The sequence below is a fragment of the Aquila chrysaetos genome, chromosome 8 (genome assembly GCF_900496995.4).
Source record: "Aquila chrysaetos chrysaetos chromosome 8, bAquChr1.4, whole genome shotgun sequence".
Lineage (NCBI taxonomy): Eukaryota > Metazoa > Chordata > Aves > Accipitriformes > Accipitridae > Aquila > Aquila chrysaetos.
Window position 1 is genome coordinate 28,400,102 of NC_044011.1, and position 14,300 is coordinate 28,414,401.

The 14,300-nt window shown below is 40.9% G+C and overlaps 1 long non-coding RNA gene across 1 annotated transcript; it reads right to left on the bottom strand.

Annotated features, from left to right (window-relative positions):
- Positions 1-1,204: 1,204 nt before the first annotated feature.
- Positions 1,205-8,066, bottom strand: LOC115345064. The gene is made up of 3 exons (XR_003924709.1): positions 7,939-8,066; positions 1,619-1,742; positions 1,205-1,441 (listed from the first exon to the last, which is right to left on the bottom strand). It is a non-coding gene; the product is annotated as an uncharacterized LOC115345064 (long non-coding RNA).
- Between the last annotated feature and the right edge of the window lie 6,234 nt (positions 8,067-14,300).

Genomic DNA, 14,300 nt, shown 5'->3' on the forward strand with positions numbered 1-14,300 from the left:
TAGAACTTAAAATACACCGATCTCCCATTTTCATGGTCTTTGTTTCTATAGTCCTAAACTCAGCTTCCCCTGGAGAGCCTCTGGGAGCAAGAAAAATTGGAAAGTTGCCCTGACTCTCATTCTGCCCTGACACATGTGTTGGTATGCTTCAGAGCAGCCTAGAGGCAGCTTCGACAAATAACATCTGGCAGTTTGCCTCCAAGACTCGCATTTATCCTACTGAACTTTAGGCACACACACTGAGGCATCTTTGGTAGGAGACCATCACTTTGTTTCCTCTCTAGGCAAGAAAGGCAGCCACATCCAAAATGGGCATGCCTGAGGCATACTGGATTTGGTTTTCTTTATAAATTAATCTCATAAAAGAAAAAAGAAATGCAGTTATGACGTGAACTCTGGATCAAGTAAAAATGGGAGAGCAGCTCTGCCATTTCTCCTTTTTGTAACTTAGGAAACCTAGCCATTAACCCACCAGCATCGGCATTTTTACAATAGATTGATGGCTGCCACTGGCTTTTACTATACAGTGTCAAATAGTTGTCCATAGCTGAACATTTAGAAAAGTCAGAAATAGTCTGTCTCTGTATGGTCTAAGTCATTTATATTACCATGAGACACATCAGCTTTCTCCTTTGCTTCTGTGTGAACTTACTGTACTGACGAGTTGCCTCATACTAGTGCATGACAGTCCAGTTCCTAATAAATCCCACCTGACTGAAATGAATTAGGTCTGGGAATATGTGTTCCAGATTATTAACCAGCACCTTTGCAAGTAACTTACCATCCACATTTATTAAAGATATTGGGTGATAATTTGTGCAGTGTTCTGGATCTCTCTCTGGTCTAAGAATTATGGTAATTAGTGCTCAGAGAGAGGATGTCACTCGTACGTTTCTCAGGGTGCAGAGAATAGCATATTATTACACTCCTTTTAGATTTGAGATGGATAACTCTAAGGCTATTCCTATTTTTTAACCTTGGCCAGCTGCGTATGGATGGAGGCTCTGAGCAGGTCAGGAGACCTGCGCTCCATCTCCAGCTTTGCCAGCATGGGACAGTGCACTGCTTGCTTTGACCTGGCCCCTCATTTCCATTGCAAATGAGAATAAAGATCTGTTAGGCTGGGTTTCAATTTCAGCAGGCACTTGCCCAAGAGGAAACAGTAGGTTTGATGGACTTCACAGAATAAAAGGTACCTGCATCTTTGGTGCACAGTGCTAGGTGAGGATCTGATGATAGTTCAGAGGGCTGTAAAGTGAGAGGCCACTCCAGGAGGAAGGATCAGTGAGGAGCTCTGCCTGAGGTGATAGAAGTAACAGTGCTGGTGCTGCAGAGTGACCACTCTAAAAAGCCTTTGGAGACCTTCTTAAGAGATGCAGAAAAGGGCAGATAATAAACCACCATCTGCATTTGGAGACATCAGAAAGCAAGTCTTCAAATTCTAGGAGATAATTTAAGAAAGAAGAAAATTATAAACTCCCCCAGGAACTTAAATATTAAATTCAATTTGGTAAATGGACTTTGACTTGACAAAGTCCTCAGAATTGTACCTGCAGTGGCCCCATGTAATCAGTCTGCCAGAGTTACCCAAACCAAAGGGCCTACTAATAATACTCACATCTCAAAGTTTCAAGAGACTTTAGCCATGTCCTTCACCTAAGTTACACTGATCCTGCAATGTTATCTGAAAACCTCTGGCCATAGAATCCTCTGGTGGAACATGATGTCTTCATACCACTTTCCTGGAAGAGAAAGTAATCTACATTGCCACATCTTTATTTCTATGTGCACTCATGCAGACACACAAAGGACTGTGATAACAGTACCATCAACTCTGTTTTCTTCAACCCTCTGTAAAACTTTTCCTTGGCTTATTTCATAGCTAGTCATTAAACAGTGCAATAATTTCCATGGTGCTATTTTGGGGGATGAAAAAAAAAAATAAACTTTTCCCTTCAACAACATATTCCTCCTTGACTTTCATCAAAGAGTTAAACAGCCAAGGGCTTTTAGCATCTAATTTCACTTACACACACAGGCCATTATAACCTGCATAAACAAGGATGACAAGTTGAGATTAATGAAGGTCCCAAAGTGACAGAACAATTTAATTGTCAGAAATCATAGGAGGTGAACTTTGCCAGTGTATTTATATAAGACTGCCATAGTCTAAAAACTTCCCTAATTGATTATGACCAATAAGTAATAACACTGAAAGCAGTTTTCTGGTATACAAATAAGAAATGACCCACAAGAGTTAATAGTGGTATTAAGATGCATAATATAAGAATATTAGATTGATAAAATAAATGACCAATAACACTCTGCAAATAATTGTAGTGTTTACACTTAAAAGTAGAGCAGACAAAACTGCAGTTCTGATGAAAGTCAAATGAAATGGTCTGGCTTTAGAAAAACAACTTGCAACGATCAGGCAGAGCGCCTTACAGTGATACAACTACAACAGATGCAAGCAGGATCCACGTGGATCTGAAATGCAATGCTGTTTGTTCTCTCTCTCCTGCTAAGAAACTTTAAAACTTATTTTTCGAAAGAATCTTAAAATTATTGTGCCTTTTTGTTCAGGAGGAATAAAACCAGTGCTGTGTAAGCAAACACACATACACAAATCTCTGATACTAATTAAGGGGGGCAAGCCATGAAAAATCTCACTTCTAACCTTTGAAAGAGTCAAAGAGTAATTCAAAGCTCAAAAAACCCCCACAGCTCTTTGTATTTTTGAATTCCACATGCTCATTCAGTTGTTGCCTAAATATACTATTGCCTTTGGAGCTCACCACCTCAACTGGAAGCCTGTTCAACCTGTTCCCTTGCCTTTCCGTGATCATATCTCCTTATTTTTCACTTCCACATATCCTGTCTTATGTTCCACTTATATCTTCTAGTCAGGCTTCTCCAATGATCCCAAGCAAATCATCAAACTAATTTGAATGATAACTCTTAGAGAGCTGGAATAACCTCTCTTTTATGTTTTTTTTTTTTTTTCTCCTTCTTCTTTTTTTGCAGAAGGTAAGTAACTAACTGTGCTGGCAGTATTCCTCCTTCTAAATATAAAGAATATCTCTTCATTCCAGTAATATTTTACTTAAATGGCTGCCAGGGATGGCTGTATAATTGATCCTGCCTTTGAGCAGGAGAACAGAATATATGGCCTATGGAGTTTCCTACCAGTCTTACATTTCAATGATTCTCTAATGATAAAGGAAAAAGGCAGCACTTAATACATTTCACTCATATCACCTCGTAACTGTCCCTCCACATGACTAAATCAGGCTCATTGCACCATCTTGCCCTCTTAGTTACAACAGCACGTGTCAACTTAGCTATTCCAAACTTCTTCCAATACACAAACCAAACAGGATACTGTAGACCAAGTTCTGCCTCAATATACATGAGCTGTTCCCATTAGATCAAAGGGAAAGGTAAATATAGCTGAAGCAGAAATTGTCTCCATATGTCATATGCAGCCTAACTGGTGTTTTATAAAATGATACTTACTGTCACCAGCAATCTGTGAAAACACTCACAATTTCCATGGGATCTTCCCCTTGCCATTCTTTGCAAATGCTTAGAAAAAAGTTAGATTTTTTCACAGGAATTTTTGCAAGCAGAAAGCCTACACTTACTTTTCAACAAGAGCTTGAAAACCTCAGTCCCAAATGCATTACATGCTTTTGGACTTCAGAAAGAAAGTGCCCACATTTCAATTTAGATTAGTTAGACACTTCTTGATAAAAGCTGAGGTCTGACTAACCTTCCTTACTGATGCTTTGAGCAGGGCATACACAGCATTAAGGGCAAACTCTTTCTTCTCAAGTTTAGCTTCTCCTTGATGAATACATTATCTGCAGGACTTTTAGCAGTGATTTTTTTGTTTTTGAAAATGGCCAGACAAATACTTTGTGTAAACCTCTTTCAGACAGTAGAGAACTTCTAGCTGCTGCTTGGCTGATGGATTTTGAGAAATGAATATTCGAAATTCATGATGACTTGGCTGGTCCCTGATGTATTTTAATTCTTTGATCAGATAAATGTAATTGCTTCAAAAAAAAGTATGTGTCTTGAAGGACTGAGAAAATGAATTCAAAATGTGCTTTCACAACCAGTTCAGGTTAGTTACAGAGAGGCTGGGTTTCTACAAGCTTTTTCCCCCTAAAATTTGTCATGTGTTTATTTACAGAATGGGAAGGAAAAGGAGCACAAAGCTAATGCCAAAGGGTTAACAAAATGTAGGTTTTGGGGGAAGGCTCAGGTCACACTCCTCTTGAGCCAACGTATGCTTTCAAGACTTTTAAGACTTTTATCATTGTTAAAATTCTCACTGATAACAAAACCAGAGCTCCTTAACCTTCTTACATCACCTCCCGTTGGAAGGTTGGGAGCCCAGCTCCTAATGGGGTTGGGAAGGACAAGCTACAAACATCATGGTTTGGCTCCAGCACTTTTACTTGATAAGTCCAAAACAGTCCACTTTGACAGGCCCTTTATATGCAAGCTTGAAAAATAACCTATTTAGCATTCCCCAGCCCCAGCACATGATTTCACTGGGAAACTATGCAAAAGATACTTTGGAAATAAATATGCACAAGAAATTACAACTCTGTCTGAATGACCCCCTACCTTGGAATGTCTAGAACTGTGAGAATTATAAGGTCAGGAAATATGTACAGGCCTAGTGCCTTGAAAAGTTACTATTCCTTATTAGGAATCTGCACAGACATGGAAGCAGGAGTTGTATAAACTAAAAGGAAGATTTTTTTTTCCTGTCGCTTACATGCCTAGTCCTTGACCTAGCCCATTTATAGTTTCCTTTAAGATACTATGCATTGCAAGTTCATTTGTTTCCTAGTAGTCCTCCAGCAGTGATCTTCAGATCCAGCCAATACTGCAGACAGAGCAGGGCTATGTAAGCAGAAGCTTGAGATTTATATGCCTGTAAAATCACAGGTATTCATTTATATCACTGCTAACAATTTTGAGCTCTGACTCTACAATTTCCAGGTAAAAGGTATCCTTACTCTCTGTCTGAAAATCTTAAATGCAGACATATAGGACTGTTTAGTCTGCTTTACTATAAATAGGAGGTAATATGTTATTTCAAACAAAAAGCATACCATAAACCACACACTTAATTTTGACAGATTGTGCTTTGCTATATATGGTGTGGTCCTGCTGTGATTTCACGGATCAAACTCCCATTGACTTCAGCTGTGTCTCTGAACAGTGCAATTCCAAATACTGCCTTTTGTTATATTTCACACCTTTGGGGTTTTTTCCTAATCCTTTCCCCTGCATACAAGTACTGTATTCTGCAATATCCAATTGTAGGTTTGCACAGGCAACACAAAAGCCTTTTAAGAGCTGAGAAGTGCTTGCAAGAAAAAATGCTCTCCGTTTCCTTTCCTCCCCCCCCCCCCCCCCCCATTCAAATGACACAATTAGACAATCAATTCTGAAAATTAAGGAGAATATCACTGCTGCAGATCACCCCCAAAACCTGCAAAGGGAAAATAACTGCTTTTACATTGTAGATAAACTTTCAGCCGACATTCTCCTCTGTATCCCCCCAGTTTGCAGTTAAATTGCATGCTGTGTTTATTCTTCTCGTGAACAGGCCCATTAAGTGTTAGCGTACACGGCACTGACATGTCCATTACATCCATACACACTGATACATAGATTACAGAGAAGTTCAGGTTACCCAATTGAGAATTTGAGCTGCGTTTTGGAAACCGAGAAGCAGGAGGGAGTTCTGGTTGGAGTATTACGGTTTACATGCTGATAAAGACACTGTCTGTTTGCACAATATTGGTCCACCGGGTCCAAACAGTGGCAATCGGAAGGAGAGTGGGACTGAAGAGAAAGACCTAAGCTCATATATAAATTAAAAATGCTGGCTCCTAGTTTAGCCTCTGAGAACTGAAAAAATGAGCCTGAAAAGGAGACTGGGTTGTCCTCCTGCCTGTGTGGAAGTGTGGTCTGGAGGATGGGTGTGGGTAAAACCCACCATACAGGTCCTGCTCATACCCAGGGCAGCCTGCCTTGTCCCTGCATCCCATGGCCTCTTTATATCCTGCCTCCTTGCTTGCACCAGGACTCACACTTCAGGCCAAACAGCCCACATAGCCATCGATACAAATATAAAGTTAAAATAAAAAACAAACAAACAAACAAAGCCTGGTGTACCAGGAATATGGCCCAGCCAGCACTTACTTTCTCAGTGCTTTATAGGTGTGGGGTTAGGGCAGATTTTGCCATGTGAGCCTTTCTGATTTGAGCCTACCATTGGTTATCAGAGATTGTCAGCTTTAATTAAAATAAACTAAAAATAGTGTAAGAGGTTTTCTGAGCCTTTAGTTGAGCTGAAAACCTAGGTATTATAACTGCCAAAGATGTCCAGTGACTCAGAACTGGAAGACTGAAAAAAAATGTCCTTGGGGGAGATAGGGCTTTTGTCTTCGATGCAGCTCTTACAAGGTGCTTGAGCCACAATTATGAATGCTGTTGGCTGGCAATATCACTCTGCAGGGGTATAAATAACTCACGTGCCATGGGACAGCAGCGCACCTTTCTCAGTGCTTTGAGACTTCTTCTTTTATCCCCGGTAAGGCCCGTACCGTGAATTATTTCAGGTTACCAGGAGAGTCTCCACTGACTTCAATGGGAACAGAATTGAACCTTAAGCAGTTGTCAGAGGAGGACACTGATAAAGGCAGCTCTAGCCGCTTCCATTTTATTTAAAGATGTTGTTACATGCTTTGACAGTTCAGCCCTGCACATTTAAACATTTGGGTACTGTAGCTTTAGTGAAAGTGATTCTCTCTAGCAATACAAATCTCTGGTTACCAAACATTTACTTTATGCTCTCAAAAAGATAATCTAACAACATTCAGAATTTTCTGTTTCCAAATAAAATGAATTCATGATATCCTCTTGTGTTATTGTTACAGACTGTACAGCTAAATTTAACTCCTTTATCTCATGCTGATCTTTCAAATAAAGTTCATTATTATATCAGGTATGTTCATGGTTAGCAATGATTGTTTAATATTAAACACCCTTTGCCAATAAAGCTCCATATATAATTGACTGTTACAATCTTGGTTACAGCCGTTTCAATAATAAAAGCTATAATGAAAATCATATTCAGATTTCCTAGATAACCACTTTGGCCTCACTCGCGCAGAAAGTAGTACCTTGTGACTGTCCTAAAGACCAGAGCGAGACCATTTCTCCAAGAAAGCCCCTGATCAGTGGAAGACTGCAGAAACTGTTCCTCTGTTTAAATTGCTGTCTCCTTTGGGAAGAAGGGTGCTGAAATTTTGGTGCTTTCAGGCATATTTCAGGCATAGTCAAATTCTTTAGAAGTCCAGATGAACTTTTGAACAGTGAGACTTAGCTGAAAAACCTATACCACTTTCTTTAACTTTCTACGATGTTTTTATAACAATAGTTTTCCTAATATTTTTCCTAATACCAATATAGTTAAGCTTAATATATTTGCATTGTGAAACTTGTCCTATTTCCTCTGATGCTCTTTCCTCTACTTCTTTCCCATCTAGCCCCAACTTGAAAAAACTTTAGGGAAAATCTAGTCATACGTATTTGAGTTTGGAGTAGATGATGGTATTCTTTTCCTGAGATAAAAGTAGTACAACCTTCTTTGCTTGTGACTATCAAAGCGCCTACCAAAGAGATCACCTTGCTTGGACATAATGTGCAACAGTGAAGACTTAATATGCCATTACTAAGAACGCTGAGATTAGATGCTAAAAATTGCAGTGGTTTAAAAAAGCAAATCAGTGAATTTAGAAGTTAACTTTGTGGCATGCATTTTTTTGCACCACATAAGAAGCAAATGTAGCCTAAACTGTAGATTGGCTTAACAGGATAAAGCAGAAAAACATGCCTCCTTACCCATCAAAGCACAGGTAACTCCTAAACAGCTGCTGCCCAGAGGCAGGAAAGCATCACTGATACTTCAGCAGAAATCTGGACCTGTTGTCCCCAAAACCTGTAACCATATAATCCTGCGTGCCAAGGGACATGCTTCCTCCCTGGAATGGAAAAAAGTTTATTCTCTTCTGAACTATGATCATTCTCACAGCTGATATAGGTGCAACTCTGTATGTTACTCTTTTATATGAAGTAGGTCATAATATCTCTGTTTACCCTTAAGGAACTGTATACGTATATATTAATAATAGCTAAAACTACTACCACGCGGAAGAGACTAACAATCTCACCCTGAGCAGCCAGCCTGAAAAGGAAATGAATAAAGTACCTACCAGAAGAATAGCTCACTGTCACCAGGACTTCAGCTACAGGCCAAAATTTCAGCCAGTGCCCGCCAGCGTTATTCCAGGCACTTCAACCACGCTACTCTAGTTCACACCCTCCGAAGAACTCAACCCTTGCTCATGAGCATGCAATTATGGCTAGGCAGTCTTGACCACTGGAGGGTTTCTTCATTGCTGGGTCATCCTGAAATATTCCAGGAAAAGATCTGTGGCATCTGAGATGTCCTCTTTTCTCCTCTTTATCCAGTATCGGTCCCACTGCATCTGGTTGAGGCTTTCTTCTTTGTTCTTCATTCACCTATTTAGCCCCTGCCTTGCAGGGTGGATTGGGGAGGCTGTGTCAGCGGTACTCAGCAGAAATGAGACATTGCCAGTTTTTGAGCAGACTCCTAACTTATCTGAATTGCTCCACACTGGGTGCAGTGATTTAGGAAAGCCCTGCTGATGTGCAGAGCTATTTTGCAGTTGTGCCCTTACGTTCATCTGTTCCACTGAAGTGAGTGAACACTACTGCAAAAAACTTTGGTTCCGAGCTTCGTTGCATTTTAAATTTATGCCCAAAATCTGCATTGAGAAAGTGGTTTGGTGTTTCCATACAGAAATAAAACCAATTTGTTTTTATGAGGGTAATGTACCAGGCTAAATAAAAAGAATCTTACCTGGCACTTCAGAGTGAAAACGAATTTTGGGTAATTCAAAACAGTAACTTACAGGGTTACTGTACAGAGTACTGACCTACAGAGGACTGGTAAAACCCACCCTTCCCCTGTCCCTTGGTACACTAATTATGTAGGACAGTATTAGGTTTGGTAGCACCCTACTCATTGCATCATTACAAAGTGCTTTACAAAGCAGCTCTGCTATCATGTCAGGTTCAGTGTTTCTGTTGTCATACATCATTTTCTGAATATGCACAATGAAAGGTATCTCTTGGACCCGGGACATCAAAAGGGAAACAAGTTTCACACCTGGTCACTCAGGTTTCCCGCACATGTCTGCGGTGAGAGTTTAACTTCATCTGGTCAGCTCTCAGAGCCTGACAAAGCACCTTTATTCAGTGGCAGATCTGAGCCTCTCAATTGCCATAATAACTGACCCACTTCTCCCCCCCCATCTAAGAAATGAACACACATGATATATGTTTTAATGTAATACAGGGCTCCCCTCATTGCATCTCGTTCATTCGACAGCTTCTCCTATCTGGCACCAAAGCCTGATTAAATATTAACATGGGGTGGGTCCTATTATTTCCTGACTTCCAAGAATCCATTGGTAAATTGAGATCTAGCTGCTAAAAATTTCTGACACAACATAATTTGTATTGAACCCCCTTTCCATGCCAGAGTGCCAGTGTTAATAAATCAGGCTGTTCACATTGAATAAATCTATTTAAATACTTATAAAATATTAAAGATGCATTTGGGAAAAGCCTCTAAGGTGATTGTTGCACCCATGCACCTCACAGTAACTAATTTATTAAAGAGTTTGCAAACCTGGGAAGGAAGGGAAAAGAAAAATGGTTTCATAAACCAAGAGCAGAAGCCAATTTTTCAGCTCAGATGATGAAAGGAAGCATGCATTTCTAATCAAAAAGACAGATACGCCTTTTCTCTCCCACCATTCCCTCAACAGCAAAGTGCCTTTTCATCATCAACAACACTCCATTCCTAATGTCTGCTGAGGCCTTTCTGCACCTTCTCCATACACTAGTAATGTACACACAGCATCCCTTTGAAACAAGAGCCCATTAGCTGTGGCAGACTACCTTTTCACATGAAGTCCTTCCGTTGGTAGTCATCAGCAGAGTGCTAAATCATCCCAACTGGGCATGCTCACATCATGGCAGTGGGATAAACAGATATTTAGAGCTGCAGAATGAAAATTGCTTTTCTACCTTTCTTGAAGTTTGGGGGGGGTTTTTTTGGTTTTTTTTTTAAGAAAGGTCATAAACTACACAGGGAACATCTAGCTCTCCTCTCTCACCCTCTTCCCTCCTCCCTTAAATACAGATTTTTTAACAAATCCACTTTTGCTTACACCCAGGTCATCTGTAATTTTAGACCTTCAACCACCAGCCAGTCCCCTTTAAAGATTACATAGTAAATGCGACCATAAATTTGCCCCACAATAAGAAACAAGTTTGAGCATGCCCTGCAAGAGGGATTTATGTGATTGTTTTCCTTCCAGTGGGCGTGGTGAAAGGATATAGAAACTGTCAGCGAGAGCAGCAAGCAGGGTGATACTTCACAATAGCTACCTGAGTAATGCAAGAGAGATTAAGCCTAAATTGAGGACTGCCATTTCAGAGGACAATTAATTTTCAGGCTGTCATAAAAGCTCTGTTGACATTTCTCAGCCGAGACTTTGCTTCTTGGTAAGGGTTTAAAGAGCTTTGTTCAATACAGGCAGTGGTGCTGCTGCCATTCTTTGGGCTAAGTCTACGGGGGGGTTCCCCCTAGAAAAGCTTATTTCTCTGACATGCAAGAAAGCTTCTGTGTATTTTGTTAATGCTGACTTCTAGATCTTCACCTGAGAGCCTACCTCAGACTCAGACTCTCGACAGCTGTTTTTTCCAAAAGTGCCTGATTCAGTATCCTAATGCAGTTGGGCAGACCAAAAATGAAGCAACCGAGCTATAAGCAGCTGCCTCTGACCACATTTGGGCAAGAGTCTGCTTGTGAGACCCCTTTGCTAGTCCCTTTCTTTTAAACCCCAGCAAGCACCTAGGAGCACAATGGACTATACCTAGGAATGGGAGACCTATTGATCTCCGAGTATGCCATATGGGAGTAAAATGCTTTTCTGCATGCTCAAGTCATCCTCCAAGTCAGTAACTAATTTTACCACAAGAGATGACAGAAGACAGTTCCAAATCCACGAAGAGAAATCCTGGCCCCTGCCTGACAACAGTGCCAGAATTGCCTTTTGCTTTAATGACAAGAATCATAGAATCATAGAATCATTTTGGTTGAAAAAGACCTTTAAGATCATCAAGTCCAAACGTTAACCTAGCATGCCAAGTCCATTACTAAACCATATCCCTAAGTGCCACATCTGTATGTCTTTTAAATACCTCCAGGGATGGTGACTCAACCACTTCCCTGGGCGCCCTGTTCCAATGCTTGACAATGCTTTCAGTGAAGAAATTTTTCCTAATATCCAACCTAAACCCCACTCAAGCTCACTACGACAACAGACTGGCATCTCCTTAAAACTATTTGGCCAGTGTAGCCTGGGTCATGTTCTTCCAGGAGGGTGCCTAAAAGGAAGTGCCTAAGTGAGCTACTGGGTAGTTTAGAGAGCCCAGAGACAAGAAGGTGAGTTAACTTTGGAAAAGGTCTTCTGCTACAGTGAAGCCACTATGAAACTCCAGATCACGGTACCTGGCTGTAAGCATCCGCATTGGAAGTGGCTGGCCTTGCCACTGGGTCCAATTTATGACCAGTGACAAATTGCTTGTCAGGAGGCAGCTGCTTTGGACGAATATACAAATGTTTGTGTACAGAGACCGAAGGATGAAAGGGTTAATTATCCAACAAACTCAGGCAGAAGGGGAAAAAAGTTTCAAGCTCAGGGAGGTTATCGTTGCCTTTTGCGCAGGCTGGTTTTAATCACTTTCTTGTACCTCTCCCTGACTTCATTTATCAAGCCTTCACATAAAAGTTGCAAAGTGAGGTTATTCAGCGGATACCTCCATTCATCTCGGATGATTGACCAGGGTGGTTTGCAGTACAAGCCAACCTGGGTGATGGCATTCCTCTTGTTTTCATTGCACAGCCTGCTTTCATTTTATGCTGTAATTGTGTTTTCACAAAACCATAACCAAGCAGGCTGCAGATCCCAGGTTCCAGATTTATTTACAAACACCTCTGACCAGCCCCCTCTGCCTTCTCCTGTTATCTGCTTTATGCTGCTTTGGATCTTACCGCCAGGAGTCTGGGGTGGATTAGCACAAGATAGGAACTAGATCCAATCTAACCAAGGGGACCTAATTGACCTGTGCTTCCACCCCCGCTCCTCCTCCTCAGAATAAATCCAAGTCCTGCTTCCACACAAACATTTAATGGGAACTGGTATCTGATATTAAATACTTCTTTGTGACTTTGCAGGAGTGGTGTTGACCTCAGGCAGGTAACAGACGTGCTGGTCTTATTTGACAGAAAGAGGTGAGCTGCTCCATCAGGCAATTCAGGAGATGTAAGTGAACAGGCCACATCTCTTGAAAGGCTGTTCAGGGACCTGAGGATCATCATCTCTGCACCTCCACCAGATAGGCCACTAAGGTGAATGAGGCAAGTTATAGATACTCTTACTACTCAAGGTGAATATATATGGGTGAAGAGCAAGGAGAGAACAAATAGTTTAACCTTCTTTGTATTAATGCAAATAAGACTGAGTTGAGATTTCATCTGCTGCTAAGGCTTCAGAGCTGATCACAAGGCAAAATGTGATAGAAACCTTTTCCCTGCCTTTTGTGGAAATAAACCCACCAGAATCTGGATCCTGCTGATTACTAAACAGCTGATTCGCAGATAATGTAAGGGGTTTTTTTGTGCAGCTTAGGAACTTCAGTTGGGGTAAATCAGCATATTGATGGCCCTGAGTCAGTTCACACCACTCCATTTCAAAACTTGATGCAAATTTTTCAGTGTACTTCCTTTGGGAAATGTACATTGAGTGAGAAAAGCCCAGCCAGTGATTACAAAGAGTTCCTGATGGCACTGTTCATCTGCAGTCACTTTCTAGGCAAAAAGCCTTTTAGATAAAAGTAGCATTTCCATCCAAACAACCTGAACCAGTTTGGGTGGGGAAGAGGAAGGGCGACAGGACAGAATTGCCGACGAAGTCTTTGTTCTATTTAAAGCATTCCAATAAGATTTCAACCACAGAATATGGCAACAGAACTGATCACAGGGGAAAATGCAATTAAAATACCTTCCTGCATTTTGCAGCCACAGAACTGTTGGCAAATCTCTGTAATCTGGCTTTATTGAAGTGGAGGGCATGAGTCAATGCACCAGGAAAGAGTTTCAGCTAAGTACTTTTCAAGTTAATAACTTTGCTCAGGGACAGTTCAGAGACTTTTATACCTTCCCTCATAGAAATTGGGATCCAGAAGTGACTTTTCTTACTGTCCTTTGCTTCCACTGCAGTGCTGAAACCTTGAAGAGACTCAGTTCAGTGACTTCGTATGCCAGTTCAGGTGCAGCAGACAGAAAAATTGAAGCTTCAGGTTGATTGAGATTCTGTTGCCCTTTTTTTACCTTTAGGTTTTGTTTCTGTCTCTTAATAGGAGACTGGTTTTGTAGATTACAAATTAACTTCGAGCAAAACCAGCAAGCAAATCCATCTGGCCTGAAGCAAGAAGAGCCTTCAGGTGGGTGTTTGTAGGCTTTCTTTAGAAGGGCTCCCTGGACACATAAAGGGAGTTCATTAGCAGTGGTTTGTATATCACTGCTGCTATCTTGTTGATAGCATGCTTGTCTCCAACCTTCTTTGTCTGAGTCCAGTTCAAACTGGAATTCAGACAGAAGTAATAACCAGAGAGGGATTCTCATTCATTTTTTCATCTCCTTCCAAATTCCTTGGTTGCAAAGGTAGTTCTTAGATTGCACTTTTGACAAAAAAGTCTTCCACTATTGCTTGTGCCTGGACCGAGATCAGTCTTCCTGAGATTATTTATTCTTTTGTGTGTGTGTGTGTATACTGAAGTTGAATATTAAGATTAAGAGGAGCTCTTGGCTCTTTCTCATCAAAGACCTGAACACTCCCTGACCCCTCAGTGACCTTTTAGGTGATGCTTTGGGGAGTCTAAAGTCTTCGAAAAAGAAAAGGCTCAAGACCATGAATGTTATTAGCATTAGATGCTGAGAAAGCCTTTGATTGGGTGGAGTGGAATTATTTGATAATAGTCTTAATACAATGCTGAATTGGAACCACTTTGGGAGGTGGATTTCTTTCTCTATGTGACCTATAGCA